Here is a 6000-nt window from a genome sequence, read left to right on the forward strand (position 1 = left end):
TTTCCCACCTGCTCCGCACGTTAACCAAGGGGCCATTGCGTCGGCTGGTGGCCCTGTGTTGCCTTCTGCCACATCGGCTTTCTCTGTGTTCATCCCGCCCGCCATATCACCCCCCGCGCCACCACCTTCATGTTCTCTGCTGGAGAATCTTCATGTGCCAACGGTAATCCCCCTCAACCACACCTGTTCAATCAACTCCTATAATCTTTGCTGCCTCTAACATGACTGTTGATGCACCGGATACAGCTCTCCCTCTCCAGGATCTTGACACCCATGAGTGCACCATTCGCAAGGAGCGTCGTGATACGTCTCCAACGTATCTATAATTTTTTATTTTCCATGCTATTATATTACCCGTTTTGGATGGTTATGGGCTTTACTATACATTTTTATATCATTTTTGGGACTAACCTACTAACCGGAGGCCCAACCCAAATTGCTGTTTTTTTGCCTATTTCAGTGTTTCGAAGAAAAGGAATATCAAACGGAGTCCAAATGGAATGAAACCTTCGGGAGCGATCTTTTTGGAACAAACGCCATCCAGGAGACTTAGAGTGGACGTCAAAAAGCTGCCGAGGCGGCCACGAGGGTGCAGGGTGCGTCCCCCTGCCTCATGGGCCCCTCATGGCTCCCCTGACCGACCTCCTTCGTATATATATATATATATATATATATATATATATATATATATATATATATATATATATATATATATCTGCGTACCCCGAAAACATCGAGGGGCACTACGAAAAACTATTTCCACCGCCGCAACCTTCTATACCCATGAGATCCCATCTTGGAGCCTTTTCCGGCGCTCTACCGGAGGGGGAATCGATCACGAAGGGCTTCTACATCATCGCCAGGGCCTCTCCGATGAGTTGTGCATAGTTTACCACAGACCTTCGAGTCCATAGTTATTAGCTAGATGGCTTCTTCTCTCTCTTTGAATCTCAATACAATGTTCTCCTCGATCTTCTTGGAGATCTATTCGATGTAACTCTTTTTGCGGTGTGTTTGTCGAGATCCGATGAATTGTGGGTTTATGATCAAGTTTATCTATGAGAAATATTTGAATCTCCTCTGAATTCTTTTATGTATGATTGGTTATCTTTGCAAGTCTCTTCGAATTATCAGTTTGGTTTGGACTTCTAGATTGATCTTTCTTGCAATGGGAGAAGTGCTTAGCTTTGGGTTCAATCTTGCGGTGTCCTTTCCCAGTGACAGCAGGGGTAGCAAGGCATGTATTGTATTATTGCCATCGAGGATAAAAAGATGGGGTTTATATCATATTGCTTGAGTTTATCCCTCTACATCATGTCATCTTGCTTAATGCGTTACTCTGTTCTTATGAACTTAATACTCTAGATGCATGCTGGATAGCGGTCGATGTGTGGAGTAATAGTAGTAGATGTAAGCAGGAGTCGGTCTACTTGTCGCGGACGTGATGCCTATATACATGATCATGCCTAGATATTCTCATAACTATGCACTTTTCTATCAATTGCTCGACAGTAATTTGTTCACCCACCGTAATACTTATGCTATCTTGAGAGAAGCCACTAGTGAAACCTATGGCCCATGGGTCTATTCTCTATCATATAAATTTCCGATCTACTTTATTTTGCAATCTTTACTTTTCAATCTATATCATAAAATACCAAAAATATTTATCTTATCATATTATCTCTATCATATCTCACTTTCGCAAGTGGCCGTGAAGGGATTGACAACCCCTTTATTGCGCTGGTTGCGAGGTTCTTGTTTGTTTGTGTAGGTACGAGGGACTTGTGTGGAGCCTCCTACTGGATTGATACCTTGGTTCTCAAAAACTAAGGGAAATACTTACGCTACTTTGCTACATCACCCTTTCCTCTTCAAGGGAAAAACCAACGCATGCTCAAGAGGTAGCACGCCGCCGGTCAGCTCGCGTCCACTCCTTCTCCAAGGAAAAGTTGCACTGTAGTGTGCGCCTCGCTGGCAAGGTGGCCAAGTACTCCCCCATGCTCGCCAAGGCTGTCAAAGCCAAGGCTGCTCGCCTTTCTGCCTCCGATGTTGGCTCGGCCATTGGCATTGCCATCCAGGACGCACGCCTTGATGCGGTCGATGCCCCCCCCCCCCGCCGCCTCTCTTGAAGAATTGGCCACCATCGTGCTCCTCGATGGCGCGGACGACGGCCACATTGATGCCATACTTGCATCCGAGGCCGCGGACTCTGGTGACAAGGACTCGCCATGATCGACTCCCCAGCCATGTCTGGCCCCTCGGTGTTGGGGCCCCAGTGCAAGTTGCCGGCCGGCCGCGCTAATTTCTTCGCGTCATATGTATCGTTGCCCTTTTTCTCAACGTATCTGTCGCATGTCATCTCAGAACTTGTATTGCGTCTCTATGTATCTGCTGCGATCTGATATGTCTCCAATGTATCTATGATGTTTTATTGTTCCATGCTATTATATTAGCCATCTTGGATGTTTTAGATGCATTTATATGCTATTTTATATAATTTTGGGGACTAACGTATTAACCTAGAGCCCAGTGCCAGTTTCTATTTTTCCTTGTTTTTGAGTTTTACAGAAAAGGAATACCAAACGAAGTCCAATTGACGTGCCAATTTTTTATGATTTTTTATGGACCAAAAGAAGCCCCCGAGTAAAAGAGTTGGGCCAGAAGAGTCCCGAGCCATCCACAAGGGTGGAGGGCGCGCCCTACCCCCTGGGCGTGCCCCCTATCCCGTGGATGACTCGGAGACCCCCCTGACGTGAGACCGGCGCCAAAAATTCCTATAAATACAGAAACACCCAGAAATAAACCTAGATCGGGAGTTCCGCCGCCGCAAGCCTCTGTAGCCACCAAAAACCAATTGGGACCCCGTTCCAGCACCTTGCCAGAGGGGGAATCCCTCACCGGTGGCCATCTTCATCATCTCGGCGCTCTCCATGACGAGGAGGGAGTAGTTCACCCTCGGGGATGAGGGTATGTGATACGTCTCCAACGTATATATAATTTTTTATTATTCCATGTTGTTTTATTATCAATCTTGGATGTTTTATAATTATTTTATAGTCATTTTATATCATTTTTTGGTACTGACCTATTAATATGGTGCCAAGTGCCAGTTGTTGTTTTTTGCATGTTTTTACATCGCAGGAAATCAATATCAGATGAAATCCAAATGCCGCGCCAATTTACAATGATTTTTTATGGGCCAGAAGGAACACAATGGGCCCTAGTTGCACCTGGGTGGAGTCCCGAGGAGGGGACAACCCACCAGGGTGCGCCAGGAGGCCCAGGCGCACCCTGGTGGGTTGTGCCCACCTCGGGTGCCCCCTGGACCGACTCTTTGCTCTATAAATACCCAAATATTCCAGAAACTCTAGGGGAGTCAACGGAATTTTCGTCCAGCCGCCGCAGAGTCCAGAACCATGAGATCCAATCTAGACATCATCATGGAGGGGTTCACCACTTCCATCGGTGCCTCTCTGATGATGCGTGAGTAGTTCTTTGTAGTCCTTTAGGTCCGTAGTTAGTAGCTAGATGGCTTCCTCTCTCTCTCTCTTGATTATCAATACAATGGTCTCTTGGAGATCCATATGATGTAAGTCTTTTGGTGGTGTGTTTGTTGGGATCTGATGAACTTCGAGTTTATGATCAGTTATATTTTTTTATATCCATGAAAGTTATTTGAGTTCTTTGATCTCTTATATGTGTGATCTCTTATAGCCTCGTATTTCTTCTCTGATATTTGGGTTTTGTTTGGCCAACTTGATCTATTTATCTTGCAATGGGAAGAGGTGCCCGGTAGTAGGTTCAATCTTACGGTGCTTGATCCCAGTGACAAAAAGGGAACCGACACGTATGCATCGTTGCTACTAAGGATAAAAAGACGGGATCCATATCTGCCGCAATAGATAAACGGATCTTGTCTACATCATGTCATCGTTCTTATTGCATCACTCCGTTTTCCATGAACTTAATACACTAGATGCATGCTGGATAGCGGTCGATGTGTGGAGTAATAGTAGTAGATGCAGGCAGAAGTCGGTCTACTAATCTTGGACATGATGCCTATGTACTGATCATTGTCTGGATATCATCATGATTATTTGAAGTTCTATCAATCTCCCAACAGTAATTTGTTCACCTACGGTTTGCTATTTTTCTCGAGAGAAACCACTAATGAAACCTATGGCCCCTGGGTCTTTTTTCTCATATATTTTCCTTGCGATCTACTTTTTCCTTGCATTTATTTTCAGATCTATTAAACTAAAAAATACAAAAATACCTTGCTGCAATTTATTTGTTCCGCGATCTATTTATCCCATCTACAAATTTACCTCACGTCCTTTGCCTATCTTGAGGCGCCGTACCCCGAAAGGGATTGACAACCCCTTTAACACGTCAGGTTGCGAGGTGTTGTTATTTGTGTGCAGGGGCTGTTTAGGTTGTGTTGCTTGCTTCTCCTACTGGTTTGATAACCTTGGTTTCATATCTGAGGGAAATACCTACCACCGTGTGCTGCATCATCCCTTCCTCTTTGGGGAAATACCAACGTAGCTTCAAGCGACATCAGTATGTACCAGTAGCTATGTGTTTGATCTCTCTCTCTCTCTCTCTCTCTCTCTCTCTCTCTCGTGTTCTTGATGTGACACGATCTTGATGTACCGTGAGCTTTGCTATTATAGTTGGATCTTATGGTGTTTCTCCCCCTCTACTCTCTTGTAATGGATTGAGTTTTCCCTTTGAAGTTATCTTATCAGATTGAGTCTTTGACGATTTGAGAACACTTGATGTATGTCTTGCGTGGGATACCCGTGGTGACAATGGGGTATTCTATTGATCCACTTGATGTATGTTTTGGTAATTGATACGTCTCCAACGTATCTATAATTTTTGATTGTTCCATGCTATTATATTACCTATTTTGGATGTTTATGGGCTTTATTTTACACATTTATATCATTTTTGGGACTAACCTACTAACCGGAGGCCCAGCCCTATTGCTGTTTTTTTGCCTATTTCAGTATTTCGAAGAAAAGGAATATCAACAGAGTCCAAATGGAATGAAACCTTCGGGAGCGTGATTTTTGGAACGAACGTGATCCAGAGGACTTGGAGTGCAAGTCAAGAAGCAGCCGAGGCCTCCACGAGATAGGAGGGCGCCCCCCTATAGGGCGCGCCCCCTATCTCGTGGGCCCCTCGGGCGTCCACCGACGTACTTCTTCCTCCTATATAAGCCTACGTACCCCAAAAACATCCAGGGGGCAGACGAAACACAATTTCCACCACCATAACCTTCTGTATCCGCAAGATCCCATCTTGGAGCCTTCGCCGACACTCTGCCAGAGGGGGAATCGACCATAGAGGGCTTCTACATCAACACCATAGCCCTTCCGATGAGTTGTAGTAGTTTACCACAGACCTACGGATCCATAGTTATTAGCTAGATGGCTTCTTCTCTCTTTTTGGATCTCAATACAATGTTCTCCCCCTCTCTTGTGGAGATCTATTTGATGTAATCTCTTTTTGTGGTGTGTTTGTCGAGATCTGATGAATTGTGGGTTTATGATCAAGTTTATCTATGAATAATATTTGAATCTCCTCTGAATTCTTTTATGTATGATTGAGTTATCTTTGCAAGTCTCTTCGAATTATCAGTTTGGTTTGGCCTACTAGATTGATCTTTCTTGCCATGGGAGAAGTGCTTAGCTTTGGGTTCAATCTTGCGGTGTCCTTGCCCAGTGACAGAAAGGGTTGCAAGGCACTTATTGTATTGTTGCCATCGAGGATAAAAAGATGAGGTTTACATCATATTGCTTGAGTTTATCCCTCTACATCATGTCATCTTGCTTAATGCGTTGCTCTGTTCTTTGTGAACTTAATACTCTAGATGCAGGCAGGAGTCGGTCGATGTGTGGAGTAATAGTAGTAGATGCAGGCAGGAGTCGGTCTACTTGTTATGGACGTGATGCCTATATACATGATCATGCCTAGATAATCTCATAA

Source organism: Triticum aestivum, chromosome 3B (assembly GCF_018294505.1).
Source record: "Triticum aestivum cultivar Chinese Spring chromosome 3B, IWGSC CS RefSeq v2.1, whole genome shotgun sequence".
NCBI classification, from domain to species: Eukaryota; Viridiplantae; Streptophyta; class Magnoliopsida; order Poales; family Poaceae; genus Triticum; species Triticum aestivum.